Source organism: Canis aureus, chromosome 26 (assembly GCF_053574225.1).
Source record: "Canis aureus isolate CA01 chromosome 26, VMU_Caureus_v.1.0, whole genome shotgun sequence".
NCBI classification, from domain to species: domain Eukaryota; kingdom Metazoa; phylum Chordata; class Mammalia; order Carnivora; family Canidae; genus Canis; species Canis aureus.
In genome coordinates, this window is record NC_135636.1 from 52,022,470 (window position 1) to 52,033,989 (window position 11,520).

The window sequence follows — 11,520 nt, forward strand, 5'->3', positions numbered from 1 at the left end:
GCTCGGCTCGGGTTTGTAAATCAGCCGAGGCCGGGGTTTCGTGCCGCCAGCCTGCCGGGCAGCGGTGCCACAGCTGCCGAGGGGGACTGCCCGGCGGTGACTCATGTGGGCCTGAGATTTACTCTCTCGTTTTGGGCATGAATAACCAAGTTCCCACAAATCTGTCAGGGCTTTTGAGTCAGGTTTGCCAGTAAGAATGACCAAATCAAATCCATCTTCCGAGGCCTTTTACGGGGCCTCTCCTCCCCCACCGGCAACGCGGGGTGACAGGCAGCAGGTCCCCGGGGAGCTCACGGGAGCCGGGGCAGGGAGGCTGCCGCGGGACACCCTCCTGCACCCGGGGGCCCAGTGTGCGGCCCCCAGGCTGTTCCCTGGCCCCCACCCAGGCAGCTCCGACACTGGCCCCTCCCAGCGTGTCGCCGTGTCCTGGGGGGCCTGGGCCCCTATCACCTGGAACGGGAGAGATGTGGGTCCCTCGAGGTCCGGGTGGTGGGCTTGTGGGGTGACTCGGGCAGAGGACGGTTCCTGCCAGCAGGTGGCAGGGGCTTGGCCTCCACCCGGCACCTGTGTTTTGGGGAACGGGGTCCAGGCCCAGGGCGGGTGCTGCTCCTGGGCGTCTCCCTACTTCCTGCAGCGCGTTCCCTGCCCCAGCACCCTCTTCTCTGCTTATCAAAATTGACTTATTTTTCAAGGTCAAGCTCAAGGTCACCTTGTCCATGAAGTCTCCGCACTGAGTGGCAGCCTCCTGGTCTCCAAAAGCCCCTTCTTTATGCGGCAAGTTTGGCTGGCAGCTCGGCCTGGCTCAGGGGCTGGCTGTTTGCACATCTGCTTCCCCACACAGACAGTCTGGGACTCTGGCCCTGCTGGTGCAGAGGTGACCCCACACCTGGCACCTGGTGGCCAGTGGTCACCTCACCTCATCCTCACTGTGGCTCCAACTGGGGGAGTTCGGCTTCCCAGGCCACACAGCACTTGGCAGGCAGAGCTGGGGCTCGAGTCCAGCCCAGGGTGGCCCCACGATGTCAGGACCTCGGGGTGGGGCCCTGGGTCTAGTGAGCCTGGAGAACTCAGGGGGACGGGGGGACTTAGGAGGCCACAGGTAGCATGGCTCCTGCAGGGGCGTCTGCTGGGCATTGTCAGGCCCGTCAGCTCCCCACACTCCTCACGCTGTCCCAGCACGTGCCTCTGCACAGGCTCCCCGACGTCCCCATCTCACAGATGGGGAGAGTGAGACAGGGGACGCCACCTGGGTTGGGTCACACAGCCGGTGAACAGGATCAAATCAGCCAGCTCGGTCAGCACCAAGGGGCCCAAGGGGTCTGGCAGCGGGCGAGCGGCTGCAGGGGTGACTGGGTTTCACTGGCATCTCCCGTCCACACTGGGAACGGGGACCGCGTGCACATGGGTGGACTGCAGGGGGCTCTGGATGCCACCCGAGGCCACTGGGTCAGAGCTGGTGGGGCCCCAAGTACGCCAGCCAGCCGGGGCGGGGGGCGGCCAGTGGCTGCGGGCCATCCGAGGGAGCCTTTGCCACACGTGAGCCAGCGCCTGGCCACAGCCAGAGCTCAGCCCCTGCGGCAGCTCAGCCCCTGCCCCTCCATGTGCAGGCGCTGTGGGGGGTCAGTCCAGGACGGCATCGGGACCCCCCAGGACCCCGCCTGGGACCTGTCTGCACCCCCCGCTCCTCCTGCCGTAGCCCGCTCTCCTGCTCTCCAGCGGCACCGCCGCAGCCCCCGGCCCGCAGCCCTCCTGACCTTTGTCCCTTGGCTGCTCTGTTTAAGGGACCCCGACTTGCGGGCCAGGAGGGAGATTTCCCTGCAGGGCTTTCAGCTCCTGAGGGCACCCCAGCGAGGCTTCCTTCTAAGAGACACCCGCAGTCAGGACAGCAGGCCGAGCTGTGTGTGCCCGGGGTCAGGGCGGGGCGGGGGGGCCCGGCCCTCGCTGGGGGGTGAGGGGCCCCCGGGGGGAGACCCTGCAGCTGGACTCCCTCTCCAGGGCGCTATGGCCCGACCCTGTGGACTGGACCTTCGAGGGCTCCCCTCAGCTGGCCCTCCTGGCAGCCAGACACACAACTGGGGGGGCCATCCTGCCCCCCAGGAATGCTGCCCAGCCCGGGTTGGGGACAAGCCCTTGTCTGGGCGTCTTGCACCAGAACCTGTGGCCCTCTCGGGAACCCTTGCCGAAGGGGGCAGGACGGGGCTGGCGGGGGCCTGGAGTCATGGCTCCAGCCCCCAGCCCCAGCCCCAGCACCCAGCCCCAGTCCCAGTCCCAACCCCAGTCCCCAGCACCCAGCCCCAGTCCCCAGCACCCAGCCCCAGGCCCCAGTCCCAACCCCAGTCCCCAGCACCCAACCCCAGTCCCCAGCACCCAGCCCCAGTCTCCATTCCCAGCCCTAGCACTCAGCACCCAGCCCCAGCCCCCGTCCCCAGCCCCAGTCCCCAGCCCCAGCACCCAGCACCCAGTCCCAGCACCTGGCCCCCAGCCCCAGCTCCCAGTCCCCAGCCCCCAGTCCCCATCCCACAGCACCCAGTACCCAGCACCCAGCACCTGGCCCCCAGCCCCCAGCACCCTCCCCCAGCCCCACCACCCAGAACCGAGCACCCAGTCTCCAGCACCCAGCCCCCAGCTCCAGCACCCAGCCCCAGCACCCAGACCCAGCCCCCAGCCCCAGCCCCAGCACCTAGCACTGACCCCCATGGCTGATGGGAGGCCGCCTGGGCTGTGGTTCCATCAGCAGGACGCAGCTCTAGGCTGGAGCCAGAGAGAAGTCGGGAGCTCCGGGGGTGGGGGGCGGCCCAGGACAGCGCCCCCCTGCCCGGCCCCGAGAGTAACTCCGTGGACCCAGACGGAGGGGGGCACGTGGCTCCGGCGGCCAGCGAAGGGGGCAGCATCTGCCCCCGCCCGGAAGGCTGCGGTTACTGTAGCGCTGGGGAAACTGAGGCCCGCGGGCTAAGCCTCTGAGGGTGTGGCGGGTGGGCGGCCCCAGGTCGAGGGCCCGGAGCGCACCCCCGGGGCAGCGGCACAGCAGGGGGGGGCACCTCCCTCACCCCCCCGCAGCCCGGACCCGCCCCCGCCCCGTCACCAGGCCCCCAGCCTTGCCCGGCGCCCCAGCCCTGCTTGGAGGGGGCAGGGCCAGGGCGAGGCCTGCCGCTTCCCCCCTTCCAGCCCCTTCCCGCGCCCCCCCCCACCCGCCGGAGCCTTGTCACAGTCGCACCCAGCGACACCCTGGAGCCCTTACCCGCCAGGCCTGGACCCCACGCAGCGTCCACCGCCAGGCCGCTGTCCCGTGGGGGGGGGGGAGGGGGCTGGAGAAGCCCCACGTGAGCGCGGAGGGGGGCCATGGCCTCCCCAGGCCTGGGTTCAGGTCCCCTCCATCCTTCACGGCTGTATGCACCCGCAGGCGCCTCCACCTCCGGTGCCTCAGTTTCCTCCCAGGACAGCGGGAGCAGGACGCTGCCTCCGTGGGCCACAACGTAGTGGGGGGTCGGGGGAGGCCCCATACCTGAGCCGCTGAGACACTGTCAGGTATGAACACGAGCAGGTGGGACTGATGGGCGGGTCCAGGAAGGCGGCGCCCAGGGGAGGCGGCAGGTGCAAAGGCCCTGAGGTGCCTGGGACAGATGGGTGGTCCACCCCGTGGAGGGAGGCCCTCCTGGCCGGGGCCGGGCTGAGGGGGCCGGGGACACATCCCCGAGCTGGCCGGGCTTACTCCGCGGGCAGGGGCAGGGGCAGGGGCGGGCAGGAGGCAGGCCCGGTCCCTGTGTTCATAAGATCCAGTTGGCTGCCGCGGGGAGGGCAGCGGAGCCTGGCGGCAGTGAGGACGCCGGGCTCCCGGGGACCTCAGGTGATGTGCTGGCAGCCGAAGGGGAGGGGACACCCCCTCTGTTCTGAGGCTGGAGGCACAGGCTGGAGAGTGGACGGCGTGAGGTGAGGCGCCTCGGCGGGGGGACACCCAGACTCTCGGGCGTCGACGGTAGAGCTTGGGGCGGCCTGGGGAGCCGGCGGACGGCGGTGCCTGGCCTCCCCGCGTCTGGGCCGTCCGCTGGGCCTTCAGGGGGCCAAGCAGTGGCCGTGGGCCCAGTGGGAGAATTCTGGAACAGGGGCGTGAATTTGGGGTCATCCACACGCAGGTGACCTGTGCCCCGGGGCCTCTGACACCACGACCCGAGGAGGAAGGGTGGGGCGTGGGGATAAAGGTGGAGTCAGTACGACAGAGGTCGCTGGTCAGGGGACAGCAGTTTGGTCCAGATCGGTAGCGAGCTTGTTCAGTGCCACTCGAGGTCCCCCCACCCCCCGCACCCCGTTTACTCCCCCAGCATCCCCGTGGCAGTGTGCCATCGTCCGCACAGGGAAACTGAGGCTCCGGGCAGGCCTGTGCCCCCACAGGGTTCTCCCGGGGAGGCCTGCGGGCGAGCCGCGGGGGAGCCAGGGCTGTAGGGGGCGGCGGCCCGTCTCCCATCCGCAGGTGAGAAGCTTGGGTTCCTGAGATTGCCCAACTCCACCTGCCCCAAGGGGAACCCACACTTGGGTTGCAGCAAAATACACGGAGGACCGCCCGCCCGCAGCCCCCTGCACACCCGCACCCGGCCTTCCCAGCCGGCCGGAGGCGGCGCCTTCAGCCCCCCAGGGCCCTGACGGGGGGGGGGGGGGGGGGCAGAGAATTGGGGAAGCGGGACCATAGGGGCCTCCTGCGCGCAGAGCGCTTCCCAGTGGAACAGGTGCTGTGACTTGTCCACGCTCACGAGCGCCCGGGGACCCACAGGACCCTGAGCCTGGGGCGGGGGCGGGGGAGGTGGCCGGAGAGGGAGTGAGGAGGGGCGCTGGTTCTCGGGCTCCCCCAGGTGCACCCGGAGGGCTTGTCCAGGCCCCGCGCGCAGCCGGTGTGGGGCCTCGAGCATGCGCGCTCCCACGATGCTACGGGTCGGGGACCCCCTGACGACCACTGACCTGGGGGTCCTACCCAGCCGGCTGCCAAGACTCCCTACGTCAGAGTTTGGGAAGGGAGGAGGGAGGGGCCGGAGTCGTGAGAGAATCTTGGAAAGTTCTCCGATGGGTCCCGCGTGGGCCTGGCGAGGAGCACGAGGAGCACGAGGAGCACGGGCCGCTCACCGGGAGGAGCTGGTTAGGGCTTCCTAGGTTGTGGGGCTGAAAGGAGGACCAGCCAGGGGCCTTGGTGCGAACAGATGCTGCGCCTGCTGCCCGGAGCCCCCAGGGAGGGCCTGGGCTGGGGCCTGGACAGGGTCGCGGGGGGATAAGCCCTGAGACCCAGCGAGAAACACGGGTGGCCGGGCGGCATCACGCGTGGACACAGCCTCCGGCGTGCTGCTCGTCTGAGGTCACCCCTGCCTGCGTCCCGCTGGGGAGGCTCGGGGAGGGCGCAGGGCCGGGACAGTTCTGGAAGCCCGTGTGGTGGGAGTGCATCGAGGCCAGGGGCACCACTGGGCACAGAGGGTGACTGCTCCTCCCTTGGCTTAGAGTCACCTCTCTGGCTTTTATTTGGGTTTATTAGTGTCTGTGAATCCTCTGAAGACAGTACTGCCCCCGCCCGAACCGCCGCAGAACCGCCTCCCCAGCCCCAGTACTAACTAAGGGTCAATTAAAATCCCAGCAGGAGAGGGAGAGGGAGGGGAGGGGGGAGGGGAGGGGAGGGGAGAGGGGGAGGGGGAGGGGAGGAGAGCCGAGCCTGGGACGTCCATGTCCGCGGAGCTCTCGGGGCCTCCTGGGCGGGAGGCTCAGGTCCTGAGTGGACGTGTCCAGCGGCCTCCCCAGGCCCTGCCCGTCCCGGGACATTGGCTCAGCCCCTCGGTCACGCTGACGTCCAGCAGACAGCGAGTGCTTGAAACCAGCCAGCACCCCGGGCCTTGGACACGAAGGTGTCTGTTGGTGCCAGGCGAGGCAGAGGTTTGGCAAAGGACCAACGCGCGGGTGACAGGCACAATATGGTCTCGCACTGCAGCGGCCTTCCCCGTGCCAGCTCCCAGGGTGCCCCGGCGCCAGTCCCGGCCTCTGAGTGGAGCCCCGCGCAGGGCCAGGCCTTCCCAGGCTGGCCGGGGCAGGCGTGGGGAGGAGCCTCCATGTTCACCCCGTGGGGACGTGGGGGCCCGGAGACAGATGGCAGAGGTGTGGGGCAGCTGGTGGGCTGCGGGGACACGAGAACCCGGACGGGCACACCGGGCCCCCGCGCCGCCGTCTCGGCACCAGCTCACTCCGGGGGGCCCTGGGGATGGCGCGTGCGGGGCCTTGCCAGTGCCGGTGGCGGGGCAGGGGACGGCCTCCCGTGGGCATCCAGCCCGCGCCGTCCTCACGGCGAGCACAGGTGAGGGGACGGAGGCTCCACAGGCCGGAGGGCCCCAGCGCGTCGAGGCAAGGACGGAGCGGGACGGCGCCCCGCCTGCTCCCGGCGCGCACCCAGAGCCAGCTCAGGGGGCGGTGCAGGGAGCCTTCAACGGGGCTGGTGGCCAGTGCGGCAGAGGCCGCTACGTGAGGCTGGGAGCACCCACGGCGCCTGCGGGAAGAAGGGTCGACCCTGGGGGGTTTGAAGCTCAGGGCAACACGAGAGCCACGGGGGCGCGGCCGCGACCGGGGGGCCCTGGCCAGACAGCTGCGGTCAGCTGGGGTGCGCTGGGCTTCCCGGGAGGCGGAAGGGAAGGCCGGGCCGCGCTCCCCAGACGGTGGCCGGGCTGGCTGACACCACAGAAAGCCGTCCCCGCGTGGTTCCGGGGGCTGGAGTCTGCGGTCAGGGTGCCAGGGCCATCTGGTTCCTGCCGAGGGCCTCCTCCCGGCCCGAGGGCTGCATTCGGCGCGCTGTGTCCTCTGACGGATTCCCACGGGGAGGGCCCCAACCTCCTGACCTCGCCTGCCCGTAATCCCTGCCCGGGAGCCCGCCTCCGAATACCGTCATGCCGGGCAGAGTTAGGGTTTCAACATAGGAGTTTTCAGGGAGTTTGGGGTGTGGTGCATAAGCATTCGGCCTGTAACAGATACGAAATTCCTCAACAAATACTAGGAAATTGAATCCAGCAAAAATAAGTATCTCATGACTAAGTGACTCCTCCCTGTGATGCACGGCTGGCTCCACGATGTTGCAGTCACCGGAGCAGCCGATGCTGCAAGAATATTTGAAGATATTTCACTTCTACTCATGATGAAAACCCTCAGCACACTAGGGATAGGAGGGAACTCCAAGCTGATTAAAGGCATCTGCAAAAGAATAATAATAAGCCAGAAACCCAAACCTAGCATCATTTTTGGTGGCGAAAGGCCTAGACAGTGCGATAAGACAACGAACAAGCGCGTGTACGACCTACGGGCTGGAGGATTAAACAGCCGCCTCCGTCCACAGATACTACGCACGGGTCTACGTAGAAGTCCTGGAGAACTTACAAAAAGCTACAAGAACCAGCACAAGTGAGTTTTGCAAGGTCCTCAGGTACAAGGTCACTCTACAAACATCCGTCCCCCGTGTGTATCCGAGCAACAATCAATCAATAACTGAAATTTTTGACCAGGACCGTGTACAATATGGCACTGAACACTGTATGAAACCCTCGGATGCGCATCCAACGAGACGGCGTAGATTTCGTAAGAGGAGGACCCCAGGACCCTGGCTATGGAAGTCAGCTAAGCCCACAGGTGAGAGACCAACCACGTCCACAGATCGTCCGCGTGTTCGTTTTCCCCAAACCGCTCCACAGATCCGATGTAAATGTAAACAAAAGAAAACACAAATAGTCAAAAAGCAGAAGCAGCAGAAAGTTTTTGTAGAACTTGGAAAACCTACTTTAAAACTTACGGGGAGGGATCCCTGGGTGGCGCAGAGGTTTGGCGCCTGCCTTTGGCCCAGGGCGCGGTCCTGGAGACCCGGGATCGAATCCCGCGTCGGGCTCCCTGCATGGGGCCTGCTTCTCTCTCTGCCTGTGTCTCTGCCTCTCTCTCTCTCTCTGTGACTATCATAAATAAATAAAAATAGAAAAAAAACTTAAAAAAAATAAAAATAAAAAATAAACTTACGGGGAGGGCAGCCCCGGTGGCTCAGCAGTTTAGGGCTGCCTTCAGCCCAGGGCATGATCCTGGAGACCCGGGATGGAGTCCTGCTTCGGGCTCCCTGCATAGAGCCTGCTTCTCTCTCTCTCTCTCTCTGTCTCAAATAAATAAAATCTTTTAAAAAATTTTTTTAAAAATTAAAAAATAAAAGTTATGGAGAAAGGGAAAGGAGCTGGAATCACCAAAAGAAGTGTTTGGGGAAGAATAAAGCTGGCAGGTGCACACTACCTGATTCCGAGTCTTCCTATGAAGCTGCAGTGATTAAGAGAGTGTGGTATTTACGATACGATACAGCCCACTGACTTCACTGAAGGTTCAATGATTGTACAACAGGGAAAAAACCAGTCTTTTTTAACAAATGGGGCTGGAACCATCAGATGTTCGTATGCCAAAAAAAAAAACAAGGGAGAAAGAGAGAAAGAAAAGAATCTTGACTCATGCACTGCAGCACGTACAAAAATTAATTCAAAAGGGTTCATAGGGACGCCTGGGTGGCTCAGCGGTTGGGCATCTGCCTTCCAGCTCGGGCCGTGATCCTGGGGTCCCGGGATCGAGTCCTGCATCAGGCTCCCTGCATGGAGCTTGCTTCTCCCTCTGCCTGTGTCTCTGCCTCTCTGTCTGTGTCTCTCATGAATAAATAAATAAAATCTAAAAAAAAAAAAAAAAAAAAAAAAAACCAAACCAAACCAAACAAAATGGTTCATAGACCTAAGTAGAAAATCTGTAACCATAAAACTTCTAGAAGATAGAAAAGGAAATTCTTCTATATGTTGGCAGATCAAACTTCAATAATATATATATGTGTGTATATATATTTTTTAAAAAAAGAAAAAGGAATTCTTGTGATGTTGGGTTAGGCAAAGATCTCAGATCTGACACATAAAAGCATTGATCTATAAAAAACAAACAAATTTGTAAATTGATTTTAATAAAAACAACTTCAGCTCTTTCTATGGCAGTTAAGAGAATGAACAGAGGAGCTACAGACTGGGATATTACCTGATAAAGAACTTGAATTCTGAACATACGGAGTTCTCAAGACTCAGTAATAAAACGCCAATTTTTAAAAAGATTTTATTTATTTAAAAAAGAGAGAGAGCGCAGGAACACGGGGAGCGGCAGAGGGAAAGGGAGAAGCAGACCCCAGCGGAGCAGGGAGCCTGACCCGGGGCTCGACCCCAGGACCCCAAGATCATGACCTGAGCTGAAGGCAGACGCTTTACCGACTGAGCCCCCAGGTGTGTGCAAACAGCCTGTTTTTGTTTTGTTTTGTTTTTTAAGATTTTATTTATTTATTCATGAGAGACACAAAGAAAGAGAGGCAGAGACACAGGCAGAGGGAGAAGCAGGCTCCATGCAGGGAGCCCGATGTGGGACTCGATCCTGGGACCCCAGGATCACGCCCTGGGCCAAAGCAGGTGCTAAACCGCTGAGCCACCCGGGCGTCCCAACAGCCTGGTTTTTTAAATGAGCAAGAGAGGGACGCCTGAGTGGCTCAGCAGTTGAGCATCTGCCTTCGGCTCAGGGCGTGACCCCGGGGTCCTGGGATCACGTCCCGCATCGGGCTCCCCGCAAGGAGCCTGCTCCTCCCTCTGTCTGTCTCTCTGCCTCTCTCTGTGTGTCTCCCATGAATAAATAAAATAAAATCTTAAAAAAATAAAATGAGTAAAAGATTCGAGTAGACGCTTCATCCAAGAAGATATAGGGATGGCAAATAAGCACATGAAAAGATGCTCAGGATCCTTAATTATCAGACAAAAAAAAAAATACAAGTTAAAACCGTGGCAGAGGTGCCTGCACACGTGGAACGGCTACGTTTGTTCCTGAACCTGACAGTGCGAGGGCCGACAAGCGTGCGGAGCAGCTGGGCCCCCAGACGCAGCTGGTGGGAGCTCAGCAGCGGAGCAGCCACGTCGGAAAGCAGGTCCGTGTGCTCCGAGTCGAGCCCCCCTGCCGTGCCACACGACACCCCGCTCCTGGTCAGTCACCCAAGCGAATGGCAGTATGTGCACACAGGCGCTCACGGGCGGATGCTTCTAGCGGGCTTATCTATGATCACCCCAAGCAGCGAGTGAATGGATAAGCAAGCTGGACTACGTCCCCACAGTGAACCAGAGAGGAGCAGAGCGCTGAAGGATGGGACGGTGTCCACGGATCTCAAGAGCATTGTGCCCACAGGCGACACACAACAGGACATTTCAGGAAAAATAAAATTATAGGGACAGACAACAAATCCGAGTATGGCCAGGCCTGGGGAAGAAGGACGGAGCAATCGTAAGTGAGTTCAAGGGGATTAGGGGGCAATGGGTCTATTGCATTTCTTGATTCTACGGACCTACTATGGATGCAGGATGTCGTGGGATCTGGCTTCTTTATCTCCACTACCTCCAACTCTGCCTCTTTTTTTTTTTTTTTTTCCCAGTAGGCTCCACTCCCAGCACCGAGCCCAACATGGGGCTTGAACTCACGACCCTGAGATCGAGACCTGCGCTGAGATCAAGAGTCGGACGCTTCACTGACTGAGCCGCCCAGGCACCACCACCCTCCCCCCAACCCCTGTCCCGACCAATCTCTGCCTTTTAATTAAAATGTTTAAACCGTTAACATTTGGTGTAATTATCCATATGGTTGGACTTAGGTCTGTCATTTGATTTTTTTGTTTCTTGTTTGTCTCCTCTGGGTTTGTGCATTTGTTCTAATGAATTTATTTTTTATTTTATTTTTTATTTTAATTTTCTTTAGTATTCCACTTTGATGTGTGTACTGGCTTGTGGCTCTCTCCTCTTACATGGTATTTTAGTGCTTGCTCTAGGGATGCAGTGTCCTTCATCTTTACAGTCTGCTCAGAGTTGGGATTTCCCCCTCCCATGCAGTAAAGCAAGCTTGCAGATTTAGGCCCCTTCCCGGCCCCGCTGGCCTGGGCCGCTGTCACATTATCACACCTACAAGTGTTGAAAATCCCACCACGGCTTTACCGTTCTTTCATTTTAAAGGGAAGAAAAGCAAACCTGGTTGTCTGCTCAGGGCACCGTGCCCCCGCGGCCCCTCGTGGTGCCACGCCACGCCGCCTGGAGCGCCCGTGCCGTTTCTGCGGGAGAAGTCTGCAGGGGGCATAATTCTCTTCCTTTTCCTTCATCTGGGATTATCTCTACTTACCTTCATTCCAGAAAGAAATAGTCACCGGGGATGGAGCTCTGGCCGTAAGCGCTTTCCTCTCAGCGCGTAGCGACGTTGCTCGGTGGCCGCGGCGTCTGGCGGTCACGGGTGCCGACAGCAAACGTCAAGCCTCTGAATCGTTGTTTCGTGGCCCTAACGTGTTGTTTTTCTCTAGCTGCTTCCAAGATGTTTTCTTTGGTTTTCAGGGATTTATTATGTTTCTCAGTGTGGTTTTCTTTTAAGTTTATCCTCTTTGGGATTCTCTGAGCTTCTTGAGTGTTTCCACTTATTTCTCTCATCAAATTTAGGATGTTTACCCCC

General features: G+C 61.0%; 1 long non-coding RNA gene across 2 annotated transcripts; it reads left to right on the top strand.

The window, feature by feature from the left end:
- Positions 1–5,687: 5,687 nt before the first annotated feature.
- LOC144298671 (uncharacterized) lies at positions 5,688–10,647 on the top strand. Of its 2 annotated transcripts, none has more exons than XR_013365617.1 (2): positions 5,688–6,316; positions 10,466–10,647. It is a non-coding gene; the product is annotated as an uncharacterized LOC144298671 (long non-coding RNA). The 2 variants fall into 2 exon arrangements; XR_013365616.1 differs by having other exon boundaries at positions 10,469–10,647.
- The last annotated feature ends 873 nt before the right edge of the window (positions 10,648–11,520 follow it).